Source organism: Phyllostomus discolor, chromosome 2 (assembly GCF_004126475.2).
Source record: "Phyllostomus discolor isolate MPI-MPIP mPhyDis1 chromosome 2, mPhyDis1.pri.v3, whole genome shotgun sequence".
Taxonomy (NCBI): Eukaryota; Metazoa; Chordata; class Mammalia; order Chiroptera; family Phyllostomidae; genus Phyllostomus; species Phyllostomus discolor.
In genome coordinates, this window is record NC_040904.2 from 166,509,796 (window position 1) to 166,522,652 (window position 12,857).

Here is a 12,857-nt window from a genome sequence, read left to right on the forward strand (position 1 = left end):
TCAGCATGGAGCCAACAGAAGCCGGAGGTGGCCCCATGAGGAGGGACAGCCACACTCCCGGGCAGCTCAGGGGGCGAGACAGAGTTGGACAAGAGGGGTGAAGTTCAGGTCAGTCACCAGGCATTGGGATGAGGGGAGCCACCGCCAAGTGGACGATGGCCTGCCCTGGGATTGGGAACGTGCGTCAGGTCAGCGCAGCACAGGAGGCGCTTTCCAAGGGACGCTGGTGAAACAAGTGGCTGGAAGAACAACACGCCAAGAATGTGCAGGTAGATGCCTAGCATGTACCAAGCATAATGATGGATTCTGGGGATATTAAAGTGAAGACTTGCAGGGTGTGGTGGGTGGTGAGATGTGGAAATGGTGGGGTACGGAATGGGGGGTACGTAACGACTGTGTGGGGTTGGGCGCAGCTGCTCTTTACCGAGATGGGGAGCACTGGAGGAGGAGCAGTTGTGGGAGAGATGATGGGACGAGATCTGACGTTCTCGTGCTGAGGTGCTTCTGGCTGGGGAAGAGCAGGTTCTGGGGAGCTGCAGCAGCTGGAGGCAGTGGGTGGGAGGTGAGGTGGGATGGGGGGCAGGAGGGGTTCGGTTCGATGATTATGGGAGGAGATGGCGAGGTACGTGTTGGAGGCAGGGGCTGGAGAGGGGGGAGCAAGCGCTGTTCCACGCCCCAGGAAGAGGCAGGAGCCGGCCCCCATCAGGTTTCAGAAGGAAGAAGGGAGGGGTACGGATGAGGTGGCAATGTGAAGGTGGGTAGCAGGACCTTGAGGGAATGCCCATCTCGTGGCTCCTGTCTTCTTCGTGAATAAGGAGCAAGATCAGCTGCTCAGAGAGACTGGGAGGGGTGGGGGCTGAGGGCCCTGGGGAGGATTTGGAGGAGCCGCAGTGGGGCACAGAAAGGGGGCCATGGGAGCGGTGCAAAGAGCCTGTTGAGGAAAGAGGCCAGGACGTGCAGTGGCGTGCTGCTGTCTGAGGGTGCAGCAGCCCGGGAGCGGGAACCAGGAGGGCAGCGGGCTCCATCAGCCCAGGAGTGCTGGGCCGGCACCGGGGCAACAGGGTGGGGGCAGGCCGACAGGGAAGGAAGACTGTGAAGGCCAGAGGGTCTTAAGGTGTGGGGAGACGGGGGCTGGAGGTCTACGTGAGAGAGACTCGGGGGTAAGCAGGTGGGAATGAAGGACCAGAAGCATGGGGGACGTGTCCGTGGAGCAGAGTGTTTAATTTAAGCTTTGAGGAGAGCAGGTGTTTTAGCAAAGACAAGCTGCAGGGTGCGGCTGTGGGAGGGAGACTAAAATGGAGACGGGAAGGCCTTTGGAACAGAGAATGTTACTAAAGAGAACAGACGTGGACTCTCACCAGCAGGAGGAGAGCCGGGTTTCCAGGGCGGTGAGGGAGAGGAGAGGAGGCTTAAGGACGATGCTGAAGGCTTGTCAGAGGGCGCTGAAAAAACTGGGGCGACAACAAAGGAGGTGGAAGCAGACGACGAAAAGTGGGGGAAAGCTGGATGGCCACGTGAACTCACAGCTCAGATGGCGAGGTCCACACACGCGGTTTCCCACGCAACCCCTCTGCAGGCCTCTCGGGGGGCCGAGTGGGGGTGGCCATACTGGGGATGGATGTGTCTCTGAGGAAGCCAGTCCCACGGACGCCCTTCATTCAGACTTCAGCATCTTCGCTGAGAACCCCAGAGCAGCCAACTGACCCACTCCCTGACCCCAGGGACCCCTCTCTCCGTCTAGTCCCCAGAGTAACCACAGCTCACCAGGCAACTCCCATAGACTGAGACACCCCCCACTCCCACCCACAGGAAGGACTCTTGACCCCTAATCTCTCCAGCCACCCTTCTTGCCACACAGGCCACACTGGGGGTTACTTGCACTTCCCTGAACTGTCTGTTCTCTCCTGCCTCCAGGCTGTGCACAGGCGGCTCCTTCCTGAAAGGCCTCTCCACCCTGTTGGCTGGCTCCTGGCCCTGACCTGCTCTTCCTCTGGGAAGCCTTCCCTGATGACCTAAGACTGCCCTTCCTGGGAGTTCCTAGAGTACTCAGGACTTTCCAGGTCACAGAGCTGACACAGCATTGTCCTGTCTTTGCTCTGGCCTGCCTTGCCTGCGTGGATGGCATAAGAGCCGGGTTTGGGGTCTCTAACACCTGGCTTAGGGCCTGGCCCAGCATTGAGCTCACTAAGAACATGTTGAACAACAGAGCTGGTTGGACGAGTTGGGCTGGGGCGAGCTGGGGGTGGTCTAATTAGTTCAGAGGTAGAGTGTCTTGTTCCTTTTCCAATGACCTTTCTGGACCGTTGTTCTGGGGGAGAGAGACAAAGTGTCCAGGATGGATCAGAATTATCTGGCAGGCTTCCACAACGCAGCTGCCCCGCTCCCCGGAGGCCACACTGTCGGAGTTAGGCAGCGTGAGGTTGGGGAAGGGATGACACATTCACTATGAGGTGCTAACAACCAACCTGGAGCTCAAATCAAGGTCTGCTGGACTTTGAAACCAATGTACTTGACCTCCACACTGTGCTGCCTTCACCACTACCATCACTGCCACCCCTACCTTGATCTGAACCATTAGCCACCATCTCAGGTGTCTCCACCATCACCTTCTCACCAGGCCCCTCATCCCCTGGCCCCCTCGGCCACGCCCTCAGCACAGCGCCTCTCCGGGGAGCGGGTCCTACTGAAACCCCACCCCCCCTCCACCCCCCGCAGCAGTCTCACCACACTACGAGGCTGATGCTTTTGCAACCACTACCCAAGGGCAGGCTGAGCCCTGGCCGGGGTCCTTGTCCTTGAGATTCATCCTTGTCCCAGAATTCAATGTCCTTAATCATTGCTGTGCCTTAGAAATGTGTGTGTGCGCACGAGTGCTTCTGAGAGGGCCCACGACTTTCTTCAGTTCTCACGGGATCTTTGAGCCTCTGCGGATGCGCCCACTTCGTCCCCTGGAGAGCTCTTCATACCTCAAAAACGCCATTTAGACACGGCTGACTCTAGGCACTTTCCGAGCCCCTCACCCTGGCCTTTCTCGAGCTCTACAGTTTTCCACATCCGCCTGCTCCACTCCAGGGTCCGCCCTCTGAGGGTGGGGCTAACGACAGTCCCCCTTGGTTTCTAGAGCTGCTCCAGCCGCAGCGCATGCCCGGATGGCGCTTCCTGTAACCCGACCATCTGTCTTACCTGCTACGCTGTTCCAGAGATTAATTCTCTTTCAAGACGCTTACCCAGATGAACTAGTGACAAGCACTTTTTTACCCCAGGGTGATGCCTCAGGCCTTACCGCTGAATTCCCTCTGTACCTCATCGCACAAAGGCCCAGGAGCTTGCCGTGAAGGCAGTGGGAATGGGTTGAGGGCTGGATCGGTGGGCCGCTCCGCACAGGCAATCCAGCTCTCTGCCGCGGGCGGGCTCACACGTCCAGCCAAAGCTTCTAGGTGTCTTTACATCGAGTCCCAAGTTCTCGGCAGACTCAGCTCATTGCATCCTGCACCCACCCCTCATCTAGTTGCATCCTTCTTCACTCCCCAACTCATCATCCTAGAGACTTTCCGGTTACTTCATCCTTCTTGAATGGGTGCCCTGCACGCCCTCATGCTGCCCAGAATACCACACGGAGACTGTCCCAGATGCAACGCCCCTGCCCCCAGAACACCTCGTTCCGTAGAGCTCTGCCTACACTCCCACGTCCATGCGTGAGTCCCCTTTGCCAAGAAGCTCACTCGAACCAAATTCATCCCCACCCGCCCCAAGCTTCCTCCCTCCCTGCCCCCAGCTGGAGACCAATCCGGACTCATTTTGCGTGCGGTTCTGCTCCCCACCAGCGAGCACAGTTCCTGTCCTCAAGCAGACATCATCCCATCCTCACGTGGGTCATAGACAGAAACGGGGACAGGGCTGACCATAGAGAGCTCGTGTGGGTGCACAGAGGGAAGTGAGGAGCTCAGTCTGAGTTCTGAGCAGCCAGCACTGGAGCAGGAGGTGGGCCACATTCCTGAAGAGAACACTGGAGCTCTCTCCTGGAAGGTGGGAGCTGCCTGGAGTGTCAAAGGACAATTATCACAGAGCTCAAGGAATCCAAGCGCCATCAGCAGCTTCCACATAGTCTCCTGGAGTAACAGGAGACAGCCCTGGGCCTCTAGGACTTGTCGGGCAATGGGCCAGGCAGGGGTCCCTTGCCCCGGGGTAAAGAGCACAGAGTGGGTTTGGGGACTGAGGTCAGGTTGAGAGGAGATGGGGTCCATATTCCAGAACTCTACAGTCACTTCCAGGGGGAACTGGGCAACCCCCAGACCCTTGGCATATCCGTGATTGGCTGCCTGGTGGCGGTTGCTGGGCCCCAGCTGCATGAAGGCTGGAATGGGCGCTCTCAAGCTGTTTGTTTTGTTTCATCAGGAGCACCAGGCTCTGAACATTTCCCTCACTCGAGGCTGAGATTGAGTAACTCAGCCATAAAGAACCTCGGCTTTTTCTTGGAATTCTATCAACTCAGGGTGGCACGGCTTGCTATCTGCTGCAGATCTGAGTCGGCTTCATTCATCTTCCGTTAACAAGAAATGGGGAAACAAATTAATCATTACTTACCTGCACTCCGCCGGGTCGGCGACATTTTTCACAGCATGACCTCCATGGCAGTGGTAGGGGTGGGGGCAGATAAGAGAGGATGTCTGTGCTGGTGAAAAGATGGGAAACAATTAACCACTCCAGCCCCACAGAGGGTGCACCCGAGGTCCCAAGAGGCAATGAGATTTTCCTAGGTCGCCCAGCAAACTGTGACTAGTTACCACATTTGAATGTAAGTGTCTGATTGCTACACCAGAGTGCTTTCCAGCAGGCCGCCTGCCCTCTGCATCTCCCCAGAGACTGCAGAGACCCTCCTACACATGATTTACCCCGTCTTACATTTGTGGGTCCCTACCCCTCACGAGAGCCAGACGCCCTCTCAAGTCTTTGACCAATGTGTTTGTTCAAGAGTAAATGCCAAGAGAGTCCATAATGTATGATTCTATTTTTATAAAGTACAAAACCAGATAAAATTGATCTGTGCTGTCACAAGCCAGGACAGCACTCATCCTAGAGGGAGGTGACTGGGAAGGGACGAGCAGAGTGTGAGGGTGTGGGTCACATTCTGTCTCTCGGTCAGAGTTCTGGCTGCACAGGTGTATTCAGTCGGTGAAGGTGCCTCAGGCTGTACGTACCGATGACACATGCATCTTAATGTATGTTTGTAATTTTCCAGTTAAAAGATTTTAAGGGTAAGTGATCAATACATAATTATCATAGATTGATGAAAGAAAGCACATTGGAACTGTTTCTAGGAAATGCTTTAAATATTGGGCAAGGCTACACCCTGCTCAGTGGTCCACAGTGCTGTGCAGGCTCCCCCTGCCCCCACCACTTGGCTGGTCAGCCAAAGGCCCAGAAGGGGCGGGAGCTTCATTAGGACCAATGGCCTCCGACCCAGTTCACACCATCCTCCTGGGATTAGTGCCACCATTTGCAGGAATGCCCAGCCTCCTGGCAAAGATAGAGCCAGAGAGCTTGTGCTGATGGGAAGAAAGGCAAGGAATGGCAGACATAAAGTGCCCTTTTCAGAAAGGGACAGCTAGAACCCAGATCCTGGTGGGACTTGGAGCTGTGGGCTGACTCAGGCAGACGCAATGACATTATCAGTTTCTTTTTTTTTTAAGATTTTATTTATTTATTTTTAGAGAGAGAGGAAGGGAGGGAGAAAGAGAGGGGGAGAAACATCAGTGTGTGGTTGCCTCTCACACGCTCGAAACAGGGGACCTGACCTGCCACCCAGGGATGTGCCTTGACTGAGACTCGAACAGGTGACGCTCTGGTTTGCAGGCCAGCACTTAATCCACTGAGCCATGCCAGCCAGGACAGCTTTCAGATAGCTTCTGACTGGCCCTTGTGGGAGAAGGATGCATCTGAGTGTATGAGTGCGCACTGGTACAAGTGTGTGCCCAGGAACAAGCCTTTTCTCTTGCTGGTCCATCTGCCTGGAACATCCTGCCTACCCTGCCTGGAACCCTCCAGCCTTGGTCTGTTCCTGGCAACATCCTAGGCAGGCTTCCAGGTTCAGTTCAAAAGTCTCGTGTGGCCCAGTACTGCCCTGTCTCCCAGGCAGAATTACTCCTGCCCTCCTGCTCTGGGCCCACTGTGTGAACTTGCACTTGGCCCTTGGCTCAGACGGGTGATGTGTGTGCTGTCTCCAAGCCTGGACTGAGGGCAGAAACCCAAACCCCAGCTCTCCCTGGTTTGTTTAAGGCACAAATATGTGCACGGAGCTCTGGGATTAGGGTTAATCCCTCTAAACAATGAAAATCATTAGCAGATTAATTAAGAGCCTGTTTGGAGTGCAAATTCAAAGGCTAATAATCTTTTTGCTTAAGCAAGGTCTGATACTTTGATAAGACCTGTCTGTATTGTGTTACAGTATTGATTGAGGCCGGGCCCTGGCTGTGGAATGCCTGAGTATGCAACTCACACATAATTCCTCCGGTAATTCGGGCACATTTTTTTTCTCTTACCGACAAGCATTATAATGACTCTAATAAACTAAGGAAACCTCAGGTAAAACAACACATGACTACGCTTGTCGGTAGTAGTAGAGCCATAAATTTCATGAATGCATTTTTAAGGCTTCTTTTTGGTGGATGTTTGCCCAGGTTCTGATCAGAATATGAACCACATGAGTGGCTCAATAGCATTCACTTATTGATCCACTCATTCATTCACTCATTCATTCATTCGGCATATACTCAGCCCCATCATAGTCCTAGGCTGTGTGCCAGGAGCTCTAGAAAACACTTTCAAGTAAATAAGACATGATCCTCATCCGTCTAAGAGCTTGTCTTCCGATGAGACTGGTGATCCCAGCACGTTCCTGGGAATACAAGATACTGTCAGAGCAGGGCTGACGAGATGGCCAGAGGAAGGCGGGTCCTGAACAGAGAGTCTGAGAAGGCTCCCTGGAGGAGGTAGCATTTGGGTTGTCGTGATTTGGATATGGAGGATTCTGCACACAGTAAGATGTATTGTTTCCTTCTATAAAAGCAGTTCATGCTTCTGAATGGCCAAAACAAATCTTGAAAAAGAACAAAGTTGGAAGAGTCGCACTTCCTGATTTACACTCACTGCAAAGCTGCCACCCACCCCGCGTCCAGCATCAAGCCACACCTGTGGTGTGGACGCAGGACAGATATAACAGCTCAATGGGATAGACTTGAGAGTCTAGGAATAAACCCTCATATTTACGAGTAATTGGTTTTCAGCAAAGGTGCCAGACAAACCGTTGAGGAAATAATCATCTCATCAACAAGTGATGCTGGGAAACCTGTATATCTACATGCAGCAGCATGCATTTGAACCCCTACACTAAAATTAAGTCTGAATTATCAAAGACCTAAATGGACAGGGTAAAAGCGTAAAAGTCTCAGAAGAAAATAGGTCTCAGATGTTCAACATCATTAGCCATTAGAAAAATGCAGATTGAAACCACAATGGGATACCACTTCATACCCCCTAGGATGGCTGGCTACAATAAAAAACACAGGCAACAAGTGATGACAGGGATGTGAAGAAATTGAAACCCTCATATGTGGCAACGTCACTCTCACATGTGACAATGTGAAATGGTGCAGCCACTCCACACTGTAGAAAACAGTGTAGTGATTCCTCAAAAAAGTAAACATGGAATTACCACACGACCCAGCAATTCCACTCCTGCTCCATTCCTCACCCACAAGAATCGAAAGTGGGGGCTCAGACAGACACCTGCATGCTAATGTTCATAGCAACATTGTTCACAGTAGCCGACAGGTGGAGGCAGTCCCAGTGTCCAGCAGCAGACAAATAGATAAACATCGTGTGGCCCATCTACACAATGAAATACTCATTATTCGGCCTTAAAAAGCAAGGAAATTCAGGCACACGCTACAACATAGATAAACCTTGAAGACTTTATGCTGCGTGAGATAAGGCCACCTATTTTACTATCCCATTGGCATGAAATATCCTGAGAGGCAAATCCACAGAAACAGTCAGTGAGCCCGTGGTTGCCAGGGGCCAGGCAGAGGGGGAATGGGAGTGCCTGCCCATGCAGGGGTTTCTTTTGGGGGTGATGAAAATGTTCTAGACTCTGATAGGAGTGAGGGTGGCTCAACCTTGGAGGGTACAAAAATCTACTGAAGTTTACCGTCTGTTATATGGATTATATCTTAATAAGAAAGATAATTCACGCTTATCCTAGCACGTTCGGAAACAAATCTTTAAAAAGAAGAAAAGCTCCACCACACTCTCACCTGGAGCATGTCACGGGGGGGGGGCCCCACTGACGACGATGGGAGCGGGAGGAGTGTGCGTGGCCCGTGTCCGGTGGCTGCTGCCCCAGCGAGGGCTCCCGTGAGAGTGTGGGCAAGAAGTAGGCTCCGGGAGTGGCCACCATCCCACCAAACACTGAGAATGTGTCTGACTGACTCATCGTGAACTCGTATACATTCCCCTTGTCCATGAACGGCGCACCAGTGGGGAACGTGGCGTGTCCACAACAGGGAGAAATGGGAACACGTGAGTGTCCAATGACAGGGTCTCCGCTGTTGGGCAACAGGGAGAGGATGTCACGTGGAAAGATGTTCAAGATACATCAAGTGGAAAAAAGAGCTTGATTTTGTAAAAAAAAAAAAACAAAACAGTTATTCATAGCCTCTATCCTTTTTAAAAATACTCATCCGAGGACATGTTTTTTATTGATTTTTTTTGAGAGAGAGAGAGAGAGAAACGTTGACGAGAGAAAAACATAGATCGATCGCCTCCTGTGCATGCCCCGACTGGGAATCAAACCCACAACCCATTGGTGTACGGGCGACACTTCAGCCATCGGAGCCACTGGCCAGGGTCCCCACCTTTGTAGACAAATGGAAATGGAGATGTTAAATCTTACTGATGGTTATCTGCTCATGGAGTTAGTTTGATTTTCTCTGTTTTGTGTTTTCCATCTAGAATATTTTTCTATGATGAACATGTATTACTTGCATAATTAAAAGAATAAAGATAAATGTTCATTTAAATGAAATGTTACAGAGAAAATCCTGCCAGTTTTCTGGTTATTTGTGGGAGAATCTAGCGGATCCAGGGTTGGCAGAAGGCGATGTCAGTGCGTCCACTAATAATTCAAAAGCTTTTCTACGTTCAGCAGCAGGGCAGAGCCAGGAGCTCAGAGGACGAGGGCAAGAACACAGTTCTCAGTACTTAGTGCCTGATGAGGCTGGTAGTTCCATCCTGCCACGGTGCAGAAGGTACAACTTTAACTCGCCAGGAGAAAGACGCCGTGTCCACTTTTATGTGTTCGTTCCTTCATTCACTCCCCTGTTGGGTGAGCCCCTGCTGCGTGTTAGGCACAGAGCTGGGTTCTGGAGGCCACGTGCACGTGACACAGTCCTCGCCCTCAGCAAGCGAGAAGTCGACAAAGCTCCCTGCCCTCTTCTGACACTGCCTGCCTAGTACACAGTTAGCACTCATTGCTAAGTGCTCCACGTACACTCTCCCATTTGCTCTTCTCCATAACCCTAGGGGGTACTAACTGGCGTTGTGGCTCCTCTTACTAGACAATGAAACTGAGTCCTTGCCTAAGTGTCTCAGTTTGGAAGTGGTGGAGCGTCTCCCCCAGGACAAAAGCCCCCTGAGCTCGCACAGTGCCTGTAACAGCCTCAGGCAGCACAGTTGGCAGACCTGTGCTTATCTCCAGGACATTCAGTGAGCCAGCACCACGCTGGGCCCTGGGGACACAGTGGTGACTAAGGCAGGGCCAGCCCTCAAGAAATACACAGAACCAAGGTGGGGAGTATAGATGGGTGTCATCCGCATTCCACAAAAGAGAAACCTGAAACTCTGAGAGGGTGGGAGGCACTTCTGAGTTTTATAAGCGGCAAAGCACGGGAAAGGCACAGGACAGTGCGTGACCATAGTAAAACTCAGTGCCCTTAGCTGCTGTTATTGCTTCTGAGGTCGCACAGCTAGTCTGCGGCCAGGCTGGGGGCTCAGGCCTGGGTGTCCTGGCCCTGGTCCAGTTCCTTCGAGAGAAGTGCCTGAGCAGAGAAGACATCACCGTGTAGAGGGGATCCAGGTGGTGTGGTATAAGGGTCACACAATTTGGGAGGAGCTCTTTGAGGAAAAGAAATATATGGCCACGTGAACAAAATGGTAGGGTCCCTTCTAAGTTCAAAAAAGGCCCATGCAAGTGAGGGACATTAAGCTCCATGGCAAATCCACCTCTGTGACCACCTGTGGGTGCTGCCCGAGTGGTGGGCTGGGCTGGCTGGCCACTGAGGTCTCTTCTAAGGCTAAGACCATGTGATTCTGCATCCTACAGTCTACACAGGAGCACTGCCTTCGGCCCCAAGAGAAGCAGGAGGGGTCCTGCTCTGCCCCAGTGCTTTAGAGGGCTCAGCATGTCACACACACACACACAAAATAAATGTATTAGGGGCACCTCTTACACTGAGGATAGAGCATGGCCTGGAACCTGAGCATCCACTGCAGGGAGTAGCGCCGTTCAGACCTTTGGGAAATTCTTCTCCATCTCACTCACTCCGTGTTCTTGAAACAAAAAGCTGCTGAATCTCAGCGCTGGGAAGGTGTGGGCGTTGTGCGCTGGGCACGGGAGACCGGCACTGCTTCTGCAGAGGAGTGCGGGCAGGATTTGAGAGAGCAAGTGCTCACAAAAGACTAACGACCTCATCCAGTCCTTCCTCTCAGGCAGCAGGGAGGTAACAGACTCCCACCTAACAAAGTCTCGCTCCCCAGAAACGCCAAGTGTCCTGTTCTTTCTTGTCTTCGTGTTCCAGTTTGTCTCTAGATGCACTTAGAAATTAGCGCAGTGGTCACGAAGTCCCCTGTGGTAGCTGCGGAATGTTTTGTGAGGCTGATTCTTATAATGTTCATGTCTGTGTATATTTATAGGTGTAGACAGGACGTGTAGGAGACACGATGCCAGTTAGTTGTTCACACTCCTCCACAGCGCCGGTTCTCAGAGTGTAGTGTGAGGGCCCCCAAGGGCCTCTGAGCCCTTCCAGAGGGTCCGTGAGGTCAAAACCACTTTCATCATAATACTCGGACACCAGCTGCCCTTTTCCCACCAATGTCCTCACGATGTGTGATGTCACCACTGCTCTGAGAGCTAGCAGAATGTGTGTTTGTGTGGTTTTTAAAGTTATCAATTTTAAATTTTTTAAATTATTTTATTGTTGTTCAATTACAGTTGTCTGCACCCCCCCCAGCCAAACCCACCTCCCTCCCTTGCTTCCACCCTCCCCCTTGGTTTTGTCCATGTGCCCTTTATAGCAGTTCCTGAAAACCCTTCCCCCATTGCCCCCTCCCCTCCCCCAATTTTAATTTCTAATATGAGAAATATTGATAGTTATGATTTACATAAACAAAAGCTCTTTGGGATTTTCAGTGATTTTTAAGAGTGCAAGGAGTTCTGACATAAAAGTGTGTGAGAACTGTTGTTCTATCGATCACAGATTGCTTTAAGAAATTTTCACCATATGAAGGGTAGCAGTTTATATAATAAACTAACATTTTGTGGGTTTTTTGTGACAACGATCATATATCATATGCTACCTAATTATTTTGTTTGTACATGATGCAGAAAATTTGTGGTTTAATTCTGAGTCCAAGTATTGCTTTGAGAATTAGACTGATAATTTCCAGCCTCTGTAAAGTTTCTCCAAATTAAAGTTAATAAAAAACAAAGAACTACAATGACTGAAACAAGTTTATCTAATTGGGCATGATTGTCAACAGAACACAAATTATGTGACAATCTTTGTTTAATTTTTTTTATTTTAATCATTGCTAAAGTACAGTTTTCTCCCTTTTACTCCCATTCCAGCCCACCCACCCAACCCTCCCCACTTCCTTCCCATTACCACCCTCCCCCTAGTTTTTGTCCATGTGTCCTTTAAATTTGTTCCTGTAAACCCTTTCCATTCTCCCCTGAAATTCCCTCTTCTCTCCCCTCTGGTCACTGTCAGCCTGTCCTCTATTTCAGTGTCTTTGGTTATATTTTGCTTGTTTCTTTGTTTTGTTCTTTAGGTTTCTGTTAAAGGTGAGATCATGTGGTATTTGTCTTTCACTGCCTGGCTTGTTTCACTTAGCATAATGCTTTCCAGTTGCACCCATGCTCTTGCAAAGGGTAGGAGCTCCTTCTTTCTTTCTGCTGCATAGAATTCCATTGTGTAAATGTACCATAGTTTTTGGATCCATTCATTTACTGATGGGCACCTAGGTTGCTTCCAGCACCTAGCTATTGTAAATTGTGCTGCTATGAACACTGGAGTGCAAAGGTTCTTTTGTATTGGTGTTTTAGGGTTCTTAGGATATAGTCCTAGCAGTGAAATTGCTGGGTCAAAAGGTAGATCCATTTTTAGTTTTCTGAAGAAGTTCCATACTGCTTTCCATAGTGGTTATACCAGTCTGTAGTCCCACCAACAGTGCACTAGGGTCCCCTTTTCTCCACAACCTCTCAATAATATGGAACGCTTCACGAATTTGCGTGTCATCCTTGCGCAGGGGCCATGCTAATCTTTTCTGTATCGTTCCAATTTTTTTTGAAAGAAATATTTTTTAAACATTGCTCTTGTTCTTTTTTTAAAATATTTTATTTATTTATTTTTAGAGAGGGAAGGGAGGGAGAAAGAGAGAGAGAGAGAAAAAAAAAATCAGTGTGTGGTTGCTGGGGGCCGTGGCCCGCAACCCAGGCATGTGACCTGACTGAGAATTGAACCTGCGACACTTTGGTTCACAGCCTGCACTCAATCCACTGAGCTACACCAGCCAGGGCATAT

At 50.8% G+C, this 12,857-nt stretch overlaps 1 pseudogene; it reads right to left on the reverse strand.

Annotated features, from left to right (window-relative positions):
- Nucleotides 1-12,537: 12,537 nt before the first annotated feature.
- Nucleotides 12,538-12,638, reverse strand: LOC114514198 (annotated as a pseudogene).
- Between the last annotated feature and the right edge of the window lie 219 nt (nucleotides 12,639-12,857).